The sequence below is a fragment of the Canis aureus genome, chromosome 5 (genome assembly GCF_053574225.1).
Source record: "Canis aureus isolate CA01 chromosome 5, VMU_Caureus_v.1.0, whole genome shotgun sequence".
Lineage (NCBI taxonomy): Eukaryota > Metazoa > Chordata > Mammalia > Carnivora > Canidae > Canis > Canis aureus.
In genome coordinates, this window is record NC_135615.1 from 37,479,082 (window position 1) to 37,494,997 (window position 15,916).

The 15,916-nt window shown below is 53.1% G+C and overlaps 1 long non-coding RNA gene across 2 annotated transcripts in view; it reads left to right on the plus strand.

Annotated features, from left to right (window-relative positions):
- The window catches only part of LOC144314016 (uncharacterized), a 37,439-nt gene extending 23,080 nt beyond the window's left edge, over nt 1–14,359 (plus strand). The window contains exons 3-4 of one of the 2 annotated variants that reach the window (XR_013379665.1): nt 12,020–12,175; nt 14,146–14,359. This is a non-coding gene — a long non-coding RNA (uncharacterized LOC144314016). The remainder of the gene's footprint in view (nt 1–12,019; nt 12,176–14,145) is intronic. The other variant, XR_013379664.1, reaches the window with a different exon arrangement.
- Nucleotides 14,360–15,916: the final 1,557 nt, after the last annotated feature.

The following is a 15,916-nucleotide window of genomic DNA, read 5'->3' on the forward strand; positions in this document are numbered from 1 at the left end:
TTTATAAAATGGAACCGATAAGGGTATCTCTTTATAATGTGGTTAAGAAAATTGAGCAAGAACACGGAGTCAATGCTTTATCATGTTGGCTCTTGTCATAGTCTCTACAGCTGAGATCTTCCTCCTCCTGGGTTATGTCCATCTGCAGCCAGGGTGTGAACTCCTCTCTCGGCTCTCCCCCGTATCTCCAAAACCTCGGCAGCCAGGCAGGGACTCAGGATGGGTCTTCTTACCTAGGCAGAGACTGTATGTGCAGAGAGGAGGAAGCATCAGGTCATGTCTGATCTTCAAAGGAAGAGCTCTGAGGACAGAATGCCACGCTGATACATTATTGCCTCTGGCCCCATTTCCACTCCGGACACTTCTGAAGCTGTACATCTGCTTTTCTCTCCCCCCCCCTCCCCCCATCCACTGCCAGGTCTTCACCAGGTCTGTGTACTTTGCCTGGAAAGCTTTTTCCCCAGTTAGCTCCTACCTGGCCTCCAGGCCATAACGTGGACCATCCTGCCTTCCCTTACTGCAGGGGGTTCTGTGCGCCTTCCATTCTGGTGCTGATAAGCACCCAGCCCCCTATCATCTGGGCCATGAGCACTGTGAGGGTAGGGTCTTTGACTTGTTTACCGATCTCCCAGCCTAGCATGGGGCCTGATCCAGAAAAGTCAATCTATAAATATTTATTAGAGGAAGGTGTGAATGAGTGAATGAACGCACGAATAACTGGATTGGCCCAGGCTGGGGGAGGGGAGTAGAATGTCTGGTGGGATGAAGAGAAAGGGGAACAGACATCTTCAGGCAGGAATATAAACAATATTAAACATTCTCTCCCCAGGAGATGGACCCAAGCTGACCTCCTCTTTTGGGACCCAGTCTTGAAGTTAGGCCACCAGTGTCTGCGGACTTATCATCATAGGTAGTGTTTACTAGGACTTACTGTCAGCTACTATGTGCAACATTTTATACACACATGTATCGTATGCTTCCTCATTTTTCAAGCAGCTCTGTGAGATAAGCACCATAATTACTTTCATTATAGAAAACAGAAAACTGAGGTCCAGAGAAGCGAGGACAGCTTGTCCAGGGTCACACAGCTAGCCAATGATGGGGCTGGGAGTGCACTAAGTGTCCAGACATGTCTGTTTGATCCTGGAGCTGGAGCTCTTAACCACTAGGCCATCTTGCACCCCCTGCAAGCTGGAGCGGAAGTCACCATCCCACTTCTTAGGAAGTGGAAGTTGCTGGGAAACGAAGCTGGAGAAAGTTCAGACCAAACGTTCAGTTAGTGTTTGGTGAGCAACCACAGCGCACGGGGCCCGGCAGGAAATGCAGTGTTGGTGACCAGCCTGGCCAGCCAGCTCTCCATCTGAGCAGACAGACAGACAGACCCCAGGAAGAGGGCGGGGTGACGATAGCTGGTTTGGGGGTTGCCAGCCCACGTGGTGGCAACAGCTGGCATTTGTCACTGGTGGCTCAAGGGTGGAAGGCGGTGGGCCCCGGGAACAGGGCACAGGTACACAGAGCTGTTCTTGGAGGGGCTTTTTGGAAGGCTTTGCACATTGGAGGCTTAATCACTCAGCATTTGCTGAGCTCAGATGGTGGCTTCTTGGCACTCAAGCCACTGACAGGGATAACTTCTATGCCCATCCCCAGGGAGGCCGTTTTTCTGCTTCTAAGGGCTCAGCAAAGCACTCTGACTTGCTCGTCGTCTCCCAGTGGCTACAGGATTCCAAGCTTTCACAGTGCCCTTCTCTCCTGCCAGATGGAAATGTCATCATTTTAGCAGTGCGCAGAGCCCTTCATTCAGTGGGAGACCCTGGGGGCTGCTCTCCCTGATTGTCCAGCGGGCTGGAAGCAGGCTGCCCATTAGGCTCAGCCTTCGGCCTTGTAGAAATTACCCAGTGAGGTGTGAGGAGTGGCAATGGTGGGGCTGCTCTGCAGAGTGCTAATTTCTCACCATTCCTCAGGAGAAGCATGGCTCCTCAGCTGGGGGCACTGTCACATCCCTGCCCATGTCCTGGTGTCATCAGGCCGATTGCTGAGAGCTGAACACAGCAGAGGGGGCCCAGATTCCTGCACTCAGAGTTGGGACCTGGAGCACTCAGAAATGGGAGGCACCACCCCAGAGTTCCTCTGGCTGGGCAGCTTGGCTCCAAGGTGGCAGTCCTCTAATCCACATGCAACCTTGTCGGGTGCCACAGGACCAAGCCAGGCGCCAGGTGTAGTGCCAGGATAAGGGGCTAGCATCATGTGCAGCTAGTCAACTTGGGTTGGAGAAAGGGCTGGGTCAGATGATAGGTAATCACTGGAAAAGCAGGCAGGGCCAGGCAGGGCCCCCCTTCCCTATAGGTAGAAACTAGAATGAGGACACATGGGACAGGGAGAGGTTGGGAGTGGAGGTAGGTGGGGGGTGGAGTTGGAGTTGGGATTGGGATCGTCATCATTGTTAGGGTAAGAATTCAGGGTGGACCTTGGCTTGATTTTGGTGCCAGAGAACAGGATCGGGATAAAGTTGTAGCTGGGATGGGGCTTGGAGTTAGGGTCAGAGATGAGGTGAGGGTCAACAGGTCTGCTGTTAGTGTGAGAGCTGACATTTGGCTCAGGATTAGACTGGGAAAGGGTGGGAACCAAGTTTTCTGTTCATTGACCAATGTATGTACTTCCCCAGCAGGAGGAAAACCCAAAGTGGGAAGACTGGGCTGTCTTAGAGCTTACCTGCCATCGACCACTCGTCTCATCCACTTATCTCCACCTTCCCACCCGTACCCTCATCTCCTTAAATTTTCATCTCTTGCTCTTGGGCAAAGGCAGGGCTAACGTATTGTCTCCTTCCTGATCACAACAGATGGAGCTTGAGGGCTGTGCTGTGTCCTTTTTTCAAGCAGCTGCTTTATTGCAGAGTCCTCCAGCTTTGAGAACAGAGCTAGACCCGAGGCATTTTGGGTAGGGCTCCATCAGCTGGACCCTCATCCTAGGGGTGAGTGGGGACATGGAGCGCCCCCTCCCACTCCTTCCTGGCCCTTGCCAGGGCTCCGACCTCTCTCTTCCTTTCGGCAGAGGCCCCAGCCCCTGTATGCCCTCTCGCTTCTCAGGGTGACAACCTGACATCCTCCAGCACTGAGTGCTGGGGTCAGGCTTTTAAAGCTGTCATGGAGAGACCATGGCCCCTCTCCTACTTGTTCCCCTGCCCCAGTGTCTCTTCATGCAGAAACAGGCATCAGGGTATGAAATAGAGGACGACTGTGGCACTGCAATGCCTTTTAAATGCAGGCAATTAGTGGCTAAATAAAATATAGAACAAGCATCTCTGCCTGCTTCTGGCAGTAACTCACTGAAAGCTGCCTGGGTTAGGGGCCCCAGGAATGGACTGGGGAGCACAAGATGGTGGTCCCAATCCTCTGTTCTGGAGCCTTTTGCTGGGACAAGGTCGTAGATGTCTGAGAGACTCCTCAGCCCTGTTAGAGGATTGGGGAGTGCAGAGAAACTGAGGGAGCTGAGGGAGAGGCCTATAGAATAGCAAGAAAGAAGCAGAGGATGGTGGCTTTGGAGCATGACAAACCTGGATTTGCACCCTGGCTCTGCCACTTACTGGCTGGGTAACTAGCGAGGGCTGCTCACTCTTTCCAAGCCCCAGTGGCCTTGGCTGTAAAATGGGGGTGATCATAGCCATACCAACCTCTCAGCAATGTTGCTAGATTGAAATGAGGTCATAAATGTTCCATACCTCCCAAAAAGAGGCCTCCCGTAAGGGAGTAAGGCTGCGGCCAGAAAGGGTGAGAGATATGGCTGAGAGATCCTGCGTGGGTAGGAGGACAGGCCCTGGAAGGGAACTGGGAGCCCAGGGAAAGCTGAACAGATCCCACTCCTGGGCTCTCTCCTCACTGATGCCCCCCTCAGGTGTTCTAGAGAGAAACAGGTAATTAGACTCAGACCATTAGATGAAAGAGGAAGAGCTTGGACCTAGCCTCTGTGTTAGTGCCCCATTTTATCCTCCTGCCCATGACCATCCTACTGGGTGGAATACCATGCATACATAACCACCTTGAGTGACTCACTTTCTGTCCTGGAGCCTCAGTTTCCCCTGTAGTATGGCTTTAACAACAGCATGTCCCTTGGCCCTAGCACTCTATAACAAATGCAGTGTCCTCACAGAATTCTGGCACCTTCTTTCCTTCACACATTGGTCCCTCCCATACTGCTCCCGGGCTAAGCAGAGCCCTCACAGGGGTGCTTCTCAGGGGACCGGGCAGGGTCATGAAGCAGCTCAGCAATGGCAGTTGGGGGGACAGAAGAGGCTGGGCCACGAGCTGGGATTGCCAGTCCCTTGGCTCCTGCACCCACGTGAACCCCCATACTAAAGCTCCAGCTCAGCCCTTTTCTTTAAATAAAAGCAATGACGTCATCCTTGTTCTTAGCTGCCGAGCTAGAAGGAGATGATCTGAGATACTGCGGAGGGAAAGCAAGATATGCCGGGGCTGGGGGTGGGAAAACCAAGGGGCAGATGAAGGACAGATACCAAGTCCCCCCTGGGAGCACTTGTATGTGTGTGTCTCCTGGGGTCTGCCCATGTGTATGTGTTGGGAAAACTGCAGAGATGAAACCACATGTACTGCTAGAAAAGCAGAGGCTAACAGATTATGTGGTGGAGTCAGACAGATCTAGACAAGGCCCTTTTTGTTTCTGAGTCTTGGTTTTCTCATCTGTAAAATGGGAGTAATGCTGGGATTGGCCTCGAAAGCATTTTGTCTGAAAGGATTACAATGTAATGGATGTAAACACCTGGCACATAGTAGGTGCTCAAATAAATGGTGGCCATGGTAACTATGACTGGGTAGAAGTGTTGCTGCCAGCAGGTGACCATTGGGCTGGCATCCGGAGGCCTCCCCTTGGATCAGCCCAACCCTTCCCAGCAGAACTTCTGGGTCTGGGCTCTGCCAGGCGAGGTGCTTTGTGGTCCTCACTTTGTCTTCAGACTCACCTGCCAGCAGCTCCCCTCCAGTCCCAGGAGGCCTGGGAAACGCTTCTGCTCCCCCCGTCCAGGTACAGCTCTAGATCCTTCTGTGGAAGCCCTGGATTCTGATTTCCCTGCAGATCTCTGAGGCTTCCCCTCAGGGTTTGCTAGTGCTGCTGGCAGTGTCTGAGCTCTCACTCCTGGGTGACAGCTCCTATTCCCTCTTGGGGTCCCTCTTCCTCCCCACCCCCACCTGCACCACCCGCCCATCCTTTTGCTCATCTGCTCCCTTCGCTCTGCATTTCCTCCTCAGTCCCTCTCTCTTTCTCTGCTTGTTTCCAGCTCTTGGATGGTTGTCTCTATTCAGTCTCTGGACCTGCCTCTTCCCTGTTTTCCTCCTCTGTTCCCTCTCTGATCTGAACTCTCTTGCTGCCTCTCTCTGCCAATCACAGGATCTTTCTCCATCTCATCTTTTTTCTGCCTCCTAGACAGTGAGTCCCAGCCTTGAGCAAGGAAAGGCCCAAGGGGCCAGGTCAGGCCAGTTATCCAGAAAGGAAGGGCCCCCTCAGCCCTCTTCCTCAGCCCGTGTGGAGCGCAGCCCTGGCTCTCTGTGCTTCCTGAGCACGGGTGTGTGTGGGCCGAGGGCAGAAGGCCCATCTTGCCTGTCATCTGGAGAGACGTGTGTGCAAATGTTAGCTCTATGGCTCTGATTCAGCTCCCGGGCGGCTGGCTGCGGAACACGATGACGGAAGGGGGTGATGGGGGCCCGGAAAAGGGAGCTGAGCTAGGGAGAGAGTCCTGGGACTATCACAGAGGACCCAGGCTACCCAGAAAGGACCCTGGGTGGGATGATGGAGGGGAGTGGGGGTCATTGAATGTAACAAGGTGGACTAGATGGGGTGAAAAGGAAGAAGTTTCAGTGAAAGGCAGGATTAGAAGAAGACAGCGTTGGTGAGATGAAGGAACTCTGGGTGAGTAGAGGGGACCTGGAGTAGAGTTACAGAACATTGGGTAAGGATTTAGGGGGTGGTAAGTGTGGGTAAGGGGGCTATGGGATTGATCAAGAACTAGCTGCCATGAAAGGCCATGGTATGGGGCTCCTTGGGGCCTCCCCTTGCCTGAACCTTACTTGTCTCCCTACTGGCACCCCTGCCAGGACTCTTCTGCCCCTGTTACTCCTTTGCTGCTTCTAGCAATCTCTAGGCTTGCCCATCTATCCTCTCCCCCAAGCAGTTTTGAGTTGCTAATGGTCCTTTCCATTTAGGACATTCCCCTATAGATCCCCTCATCATTTTGGTCTGGTCCTGAAGGTGAACAGACTGTATTTCAAGGTTGACCTTGCAGAGACCTCTCTGGTCCAGAAAGAAGAGCCTCAGTTCCCCCTTTGCCCTGGTCTGGTGGAATCAGCGGATCTCCTGAGGAGTCCAGCTCCTGAGCCAGAGGTCTTCGAGTTGGGTGCTCTGCTGGTAAGGATCAGAGCAGAGACGGAGTCTCTAGCACATCACAGTCAGCACTGCTAGGACCTCAGGACATGCCCAGTGCCTGTGTGTGTCCAGGCCAAAGAGAGCAGGTGCAGTGAACTCAGGGCCAAATTCACTGGCCACTTCTTGTCCCAGGGACCCTCGTCCCATGTCTGTATCCACAGGGGCCTGGAGGAGGCCCATTTCAAAATGTAGTGTGATGATGATAGTAATATTGGCAAAAGCCGTCTCTTCCTGGGAGCCTACTCTGTGCTAGCCTATGGGGAAGCTCTGTACATTTTTAATTCAAAGAAAATCCTTACAACTATCAATGAGGTGGACCTTATTTTTATCCCCACTTCCCAGAGAAAGAAACTGAGGCCCAGATGTGTTAAGTCATCTGCCTGTATTCACACTGGGGCCATTTGTTCCCACAGCTTGTGCTTTGAATCCCTGCAGATCCCGAAGAGCCCCCACAGATGACTCCTGCTGTGGGACCCTGGGAGGTGTGAGTGATGGAGCTGGGTGCTCATGACTCTTCCCCCAAGGCCTGGGACAGACTTCTGGAACGCAAGAAGCACTTCCAGTCCCACATGGACCTGAAGATGCCCCTGCCTCCACCAACACCCTCAGAAAGCCGTTAATTGGTTATGCTCGTAGCCAATGGGGGGGTTGTCCTAAATTTAGGCTACCTTCCGGGGCTGTGGATGCGAACAAGGTGGGGGGGAGGGCAGTGAGGGTCTGGCCAGGGTCCACTTCTGTCTCAGCCCTGTCCTACAGGCAGCGGGCCCCTCTGGCAAGCTGTGGAGGTGCACGGAGACACCCCCCCCCCCCCGTCTCTGTGTGGGTGCACTGGGCTGCTGTGTTCCTGTGGCGCCGGTGGGTGCGTGACGATGGCAGCTCCCACCCGGCAGAGCGGCAGAGCCGTGAACAGAAGGGGCGAGCTGCCGGCAGCTTTAAATAGCTCCTTGCTGCATCGCACTTGCTGAAGCCCCACCCCCCCTCAAGTCTGGCTGCCCCGGGGAGGGGCAGCGTGAGCCCCAGAAATGAGGCCAAGACAGAGGGGTTCAGTCCCCCCAACTCAGAAACACCCTCCAGTCACGGAAATGCCTGCCAAACACCACCTGTTCTTCGCTGTGCCTGAGGCACAGCCTGCTTTTTTCTTGGTGGGGGGTGGTAGGGTGCGGAGTGGGGGGCTGTCCAGGAAATCTCTTAAGAGGCCCTGTATCTCTGCTGTGCCTGTACTCGGCTGCAAGGCTGCAAGGACGCAGCAGGCAGATTTTCCTTCAGGCCCTTCCTGGGGGTGCATCGTCGGGCGCACCATTACTCTGAGTGCAGCCTGCCAGCCCTGCTCCCGGGAGCAGTCAGGGTTGACCCCCTTAACCCATCAGCTCACCTCCTCACTTTAAGCTACACCTGTGTACACTCTACAAACAGACCTTGATGATCTGACCCTGCGGCCCTATCCATCATCACTCCATTCCCCTGCTTCACTTCAGCCGTCACACCTTGTCTGTGCTCCCTGAACACGACCCGCTCGCTCCTACCTCAGCTGTTCCCTTCGCCTAGAATGCTATTGTGTGAGAAATGCTCCTCTTCTGTTACACGTGAGTGACTGGCTGATGAACCCCTGTTTAGTCCACCAGACGATAAGCTCCAGGAAGACAGGGACTCGGCATTTTGTCTACTTATTATTGACCCCTGGGGCCCAACACAGTGCCTACTACATTGTAGGGGCTCAGTAGATATCTGTAGAAAGATATCTGTAGAAGAGAGGGCTACAAAGCCCTAAATGTAGGCAAGCAGCCTGGTGTGCCAGGAAAAAGAGCACTGGACATGGAGTCTAAATCTCTGACCTCAAGCCTCTGCTCAGCCACTGCCGGTGCTGGTGCAACCTTAGGAGCACCTCTCCCTTCTGGGCCTCAGTGTGCTTGAGTGCATTGAAGAAAGTGGCTCTGAGCCCTGAGTGGTGGCCTCCTCTCCTGCAGCCTCAGAGGCAACGTGAAGCAGAGCTTACGCAGGTCCCTAGGGAAACCCCCTATAAATCTGCCTCCCCTCAGGGGCCTGGAGGAGGGTGGTGGCAGAGGCTTGGCCCAGAGCTTGTAAGAAGCAGCCCGTGACTCAGCCCTGGGAAGGAGGCATCCATCACCCTGGGCAGGCAGCAAGGGGAGAGAAGCAGGGGAGGGACAGCGTGGGAGCGAGGGAGCCAGGGAAGGAGGAGGTGGAGCTGTCAGCCCCTCTGCTCCCTCTGCCACTTCTCAGGCCTGGGACCCAGGAACAGACAAGGAGGACTCTAAGCACAGAGAGAAATCTGAGAAGGAAAGCCGAGTGGGATGAGGGTTGGGGGGGGGGGGTCAAATTCTATGAAATAAAAAAAAAAAAATTCTATGAAATCCTACAGGATTGAGAAAATGTGGCCCTGAACTACTTGCAAATCCTGAGACTAGTTACACAAATTCCTCCCCCAGATCCATTTATCTGGCTTCTTCTCAGCTCAAATGTCATTTCAACAGAGAGGCCTTCCCAGATCAGCCATCTGTCTCCCACCCTTCCATCACCTCTTTATTGTCCTCAGAGCTCCATTACTCTTTGGAATCACTGTAATGAATGGTTTTCTGGCTTAGGGTGATCTCCCCACATCCTCTTGGGATATAAGCTCCCTAAGGGCAGCCGCCTCCCTATCTTGCTCACTCCTTTCCCTCTAAGGCCTAGAACAGCGCCTAGCACAGAGCTACAGCCACCTTCTCAGGTGCTAAGAACTGTTTGAGATGACTTGCGTACATTATTCCATCATGTCCTGATCTTTGAAAGAGGCAATATATTTCTCAGGGACACCTGGGTGGCTCAGTGGTTGAGCATAGGCCTTTCCCTCAGGTCATGATCCTGGGGTCCTGGGATTGAGTCCTGCATCAGGTTCCCCACAGGGAGCCTGCTTCTTCCTCTGCCTGTGTCTCTGCCTCTCTCTGTGTGTCTCTAATGAATAAATAAAGTATATATATATATATACACACACATATATATATAGTTTATAATAATATATATATATGATTATTTCTCATTTTGCAGATGGAAACACTAAGGTCAGAAAGATAAGTGACTTGTCCAAAGGTCCTACAGCTAGGAAGAGGTAGAGCCCCTATTTGGACCCAACTCTGTCTCACCCCAATATTTGGATGTGAGAGCAAAAGGGCTGTTGGAAACTCTGAGGGGGAGGGGGGTGTTGACCCCAACCTCTCAAGTTACTGATAAAGAAACATTAGCCCAGAACAGGGAGGTCCCTTCTGAAGTTAGTTACTTAATTTAGGATTTCTAAAGGGAAGTCCTGCTTGACACAGCTGCTGTCCAACTCCAGGAATTTGTTACCCTCAAGGGGTCTTTGCAAGCTGAAAATAGAAAGGAGTTCAGAAAGGGTTGCATAGAATTAATGGATGATGGGGCCCCGGTGGTAATTAGAAGAAGTGAGAGATACTGGGGTTCAGGATAGACTTTTGAAGTCAGCATCACTGCTGGGGACTGTCATGGTCTCCACCAAATGGGTCCCGGGTGCTCCAGTCAAGAGAGCAGCAGGCTGGGAAGCATGGGAAAGGTTCAGGATCTCAACTTCCCAACTTACTCTGGCAGGATTGGGCCACCCAGCCAATTCCCCCCCTGCCCCCTTCTTTCCACCTCCCCCACCCCATATCCCTAGGCCCAGCTGGGCTGTTAGGGCCTGGGTGACTTGGCTTGCTGACTCACTCACCTGCCCAAGATGGGCGATTTGCATATGTTCTGGTTTTCTGAGTGTTTTTTTTTTTGTTGTTGTTGTTGTTACTTTTTTTTTTTTCCAAAGGAAAAAGCTATTTTTGCAAGGTCTTCATTACTTCCTAATTATTCATACTCCTTCCATTTGTTGGCCTTGTTAAATACAAAACCCAACAAGCAGCTTGCTTTCTCCTTTGTTTCAGATTCTTTTTTATTGTTGTTTCAGATTCTTAATGGATCTCAGGCCCACACCCCTTTCTTCAGATTAGCCTAGGGTGGAAGAGGCCCCTGTGCCCCCTCCTCCCCGAGGATTGGGCATCCCTAATCCTTAGTGACTCCCCTCCATCCTGCCCCCTGTAGGTGCCTGTGGTGGGATCACCACTCTCACTCTCCTGCTGCCTGGACCTCCTCCACCCCTTTCCCTCCTCTCCTCCACCTGAGCCTCATTTCTCTTCTCTTGTCCCTTCCCCTCCCCTCTACCCTCCTCCCTTACTCCTCCCATCTGCCCGTGGTTTCATGGTCTCCTACTCTCCATTTCACCCACTTCTTCCTAATGCCCTGTCCTTCCCCATCCTCTATCTTTACCCTCCCCTTCCCATCCCTTCCCTCTCCTCCCCTGCAATGCCCTCACACCCCAGAGCTACCCTAGGAACCTCCAGGGATTGCTTTCACTCTACCCTGCCTCCCACTCCTCCTCTCTAAAATATAAAATATTTGGGTGTAGCCCCAAATTGTGCTGCATTGCCGCTCCTGTGGGTGGGTACTGCCTCTCTTGGCTCTCAACTGATAATTCATTTCCCCCTAGCCCTGCATAGTCCTTCTTAAATTGCTTAATCCCTGAAAATTCACTTCCTTGAAGCCCAAAGGCAATGGCTCCTGGAGGGGTGGAATGGGGGAAGGATTTAAGACTCTAAATCCCTGGAGTAGCAGAGCCAGGATTGGGTCCTTACTTGAAGCACATGGAGGAATCAGAACAGAGGCCAGCACCCCTCAGCAGATTCTGCTCCCAGGCCTACTTTATGGAGGCCTTGACAGGGACAGTTGGCCTCTCTTAGCCCCTCTGATTCCCAGCCAGGGGTCCTGCGGCCACCCAGGAAGCAAGAAGTCCTGGTTTCTCTGGTGGTACCTGGTTTCTGCCTGGGACTTTTCTTTTCTGGCCTCTGGCTGGGGATAGAGGTCTACATGCTCGACACCTTATATGTATGTGCAAGTGGCCATGCCCACACAGCACACACACCCACTTCACACATCTCTACATACTCTATACATTAGAGCAGGGCATCTCATACCTGGGTGCACCAGAGTCATCCAGAAAGCTCATTAGAGCAGTGCCTGGGTGGCTCAGTCAGTTGAGTATCTGCCTTCAGCTCAGGTCATGATCTCGGGGTCCTGGGATAGAGCCCCACATTGGGCTCCCTGCTCAACAGGGAGTCTGCTTCTCCCTCTCCCTCTGCCCTAACTCTGCCTCTGCACGTGCTCTCTCTCTCTCTCTCTCTCTCTCTCTCTCTCTCTCGCTGGCCCACTCTCTCTCAAAGTCTTAAAAAACAAACAAAAAAGCTCATCAGAGGGCTAGGCTCCACATCTGGGTTTCTGATTTAGTAGGTCTGAGGTAGGGCCTAGAATGTGTGTTCTAAGCATATGCCAAGTGCTGCTGCTGGTGGTCAGGGTTCTGCTCTTTGAGAACCAGTGCACTAGAGATGCACGCACACTGGAGGGTACACATTCATGCACAGAAGCCTGTGCAGAACAGCAAGGGCAAGGCGGCTGGAAGAACTGGAAGCTAGGAGCTGAGCCTGGGGGTCACTTGGTCCAAGAACGTGGATTCGCAGTACCATTCTCTCTCACTGTCTCTCGGCTCTTGCTCTTCCTCCAGCAGTCTCTGGATTCCTGCGTATCTTGTCCTCAGTCTCCCCCTGTCCCTGTAGCCTCCTAGCCCCAGCCAGGCCCTGCAGCCTCCAGGTGGCTTCCCAGCAACTCTGCACACATGAGCTCATCCATCTCCATCACCCTACGAGTGAGTTGCAGGCAGGTGAGAGAACAAGATTACAGAAGAACAGGCTCAGCTCCCCACTAACAGGGAGCTCGCTCACGGTGAGAATGCAGCCAATTATTCCTCCTGTTCTGGGGAGTAATCATTAATGCCACAGGAAACTCTAAACAGCGATTAAATCATTATTGGGGAAGGCGCAGCAAGCCTGTGCCACCATTAAGTGTCCCTGGTACCGTTGGTCTGGGGAAGACTTACCTGGAAGGGGGGGAAGACAGGGAGAGATAGACATTTTTCTCACCCCTGCAGCCAAACTGGCAGGGGCCAGCCCCAAAACCTTTGTCCTCACTCTGAGCTGCACACCTAGCTACTGGCCCCAAACATCTTCTGACCCCCAGTGATGGAGGCTCTCTTCCAATAGGCTGATGAATCTGTTAATTTATGGACATATATTTATTGAGCACCTACTATGTGCCAGGCAGTATTCCAAGGCCTGGGGAGATATTGGTAAACAAGACAGTTGAGGCCCCTGTCCTCATGGAGCTCACAGTCTAGTGAGGAAGGCACACAATCAAAAAGTGAATAAGTTACTAAGAACATAATCACAAGTTGTGGCAAGTGCTGAGGAGCAAATAAACAGGATGGTAGGCGTTTGAGTGGAGTGTCTACTTGGAGGACCTCGCAGGCCACCCACATGGCAATAGATAGGATTGGCCAGCAGTCTGTGCCTGTCTCCTGGGCCTGCAGAGCATGTGTCATATGAACATCTGCGACATCTGAGCAGCCCTCTTCCTACTCTGAGTCTCCACCATGCTAACTTTGGGAAGAACGTGAGTATCCACAATAGCTACTGTTTTTGAGCACTTCCTATGTGCCAGGCATTGCACTAAGCAACTGATGGTCATTACATCATGTCACCCGCAGAACAGCAGCAATGTTATGAAGTGGGTGTTTTTATTTTTTAAGATTTTTTTTTTAAGATTTTACTTATTTATTCATGAGAGACACACACAGAGAGAGAGAGAGAGAGAGAGAGAGGCAGAGACACAGGCAGAGGGAGAAGCAGGCTCCATGCAGGGAGCCCAATGTGGGACCCGATCCTGGGTCCTCAGGATCAGGCCCTGGACTGAAGGTGGTGCTAAACCGCTGAGCCACCTGGCCTGCCCTATTTTTTAAGATTATTTATTTATTTATTCATGAGAAACACAGAGACACAGGCAGAGGGAGAAGCACACTCCCTGCAGGGAGACTGATGTGGGACTCGATCCCAGGACCCTGGGGTCACATCCTAAGCCTAAGGCAGACACTCAACCACTGAGCCACCTGGCCATCCTGAAGTGGGCATTTTTAATCCCCATTTTACAGACAAGCAAATGGAGGCCTGGCAGGTGTGAGCCACTTGGCCAGGACAGACAGGAGGTCATTGAGAGGTTAAACTGAGGTCTATCTGAGTCCTAAGCAGAGGCATTTAACGCCTGACTCATACTACCTCCCAGAAGAAACATGAGAGGTCAATGTGGGCTTTGCAGACTCGATTTCAGGACCCAGAGACCTTGAAACCTGGGGTCCCTGTGGACATGGGGCTACACGGGGCTGGCTACTGGTCGCTGAAATATACCAAGAAGGGGCTCCCCTTCTTCCAGGTCTCCAAAATGCAGCCCAGAGGGAGGAAACAGCGGTGGCCAGCTACAGCGTCTCACTAACTCAGGGACTTTAGTACAGCCCCCTTTGGCTTCCCAGCCATGGGTCTCTGTCTTGGAGAGACCATGGTCCGACGTCCCAGGCTGCCCCCGACCCAGCTGCCTCGGGAGGGCCCCTCTGACTGTTCCTTCACGCCTGCGATCGCCTGCACTTGTGGCCAGGCCACACTCCCCAGGCTGCTGGGGCAGCCAGAGGCAGACAGGCCCAGAGCCTGGGTCTGCGGTGACTAATCGGCTGGTGCTTGGGAGGCCCTGGTGAATTATTCACACAGATTCTGTGAATTATTCAAGTTGTTATTATTTATTTTTCAGATGTGCCTGCGGCAGAGCCTCCAGGCCCATGTTCAAAGGATGACATAACTCCTGACTCTTGATCGCCTGTGTCTGTGGAGAATGAGTCAGGCTTCTCTCCAGCCTCACCCAGGAGTCCCAAAGAACAGGCTGAGGGCAGGGAGCTGCTGCCTTCGGGGCAGACTCCTGCAGAGCCCCAATCCTAACCCCAATTATAGAATTAATAGTTACTGTTTACTGGGTCTCACTATGCCCTGGCACTGTGCTGTCCACATGTAGGCTCAAGTGAACAGCACAACCCCCCTAGGGAGACTATTATAACCCCATTTTAAAGATGAGGGAACTGAAGGTCAGAGATGTGATATCCCTTGTCCAAGGTCACGAGTTCATAATTGGGATTCTAGCCCAGGGCTGTGGACTCTAAACCCAGTGGCTGTCACCTTGCATAGGCCAGTGGGTGTTGTGCCTGACCCCATCCCAACCAAACCCCTTCATCGCCCTAACTGCACCCCTACCCCTCCTGTTCCCTGTGTCTCCACAGCAACAGGATCCGGAGCAGCCCAGCTGAGTTGGGAGCTGAGTTGGGTCTACCTGCGGGGAATGGAGGTGGCCTTTGCCTGCAGAGCCCCCCAGGTGTCCCGCTCTGAGCAAGTGTGACTCAGGTTCCCAGAGCCACCCCCCAGTTTCACCAAGCCTTCCCTCCAGCCCCAGACTCCGAGCACTCCTCCCTCACAGAGCTCTGACAGCAGAAGAAGCGGCCTAGCCTCCCTGCCTCCTTCAACTAACTCTCCCGCTGCCTAAGCCCACCCCTCTAGCGGAGGCCCCAGTCCTTGTCCCTAAGGACTCTTAGGCTCTCTAAGCTGCCGTCTGCAGGAGGCAAAGCAAGCAGAACAGATATGAGGACTCAACCCTGGGGACATTCTAAGGGCTCCTTGTCAAGGTGACCACAGTCTCAGAGAGACAGCCTCCCATCTGGAAGCGCACCTTTGTCTTCCTACCACCTCATTCATTCAGTCAGTCAGTCATTCGTTCCACAAATACTTGTTGGATGTCCGCTACGTGCCAGGTCCAGTTCCAACGTGCCCCAGAAGTGGCCAAGAGCAGCGGGGCCTCCGGGTCAGGGCCCTTCCCCTCCCAGGACCTGTGTCTCCCAACGTGAAGGAAGCCAAGCCACGGGCAAACTGGATTGTGGCCTGGCCCCACTAGTCCCTGGCCCTCTGGGTGATCTTGGACCAGCAGCTCCCCCATCTCTGCCTTTCCACTTCTTAAAATAAGGGAGTGGGACCAGAATCTGCATTCTAAGGCCTTATCAGCACTGCTTTTCTCAGGTGTCAGTAGCTCAATAACAAGGACAACATCATCATTTCTATCCCGCAGCTGTAAAAGTCAGACTCTGGGCCTGCTTCATCTCAGGCAGACTTAATGGCTGTTCCTCTCTTCCCAGCTCCGTGCATTGTAAAGGGGAGTCTTGGGATGGTTCTGCTGCTAAGGATGGATTTCAGTTGCCAGAGAGCCTTGGGAGCTGGGGAGGAAAGGAATCAGACAATCGTAGAATACCTGTGCTTCCCTTGCAAATGTTCCAGGTTAATCTGTGTGGAGGTGGATATGATTATTCCCATTTTACAGATGAAACTGGGACTCAGGCCATACAGCAGGTAAGTAGCAGGGCTAGGATGGGACTCGGGTCCGGTCAGGGCCATGCTCTTGCTGCCACACTGGGCTGGATCTCCAGCCTCTGCTGGGCCCTGGGGATGGAGTGTGGCTCCCTCTGGCTCAGCCTGTGTGGGAGCTG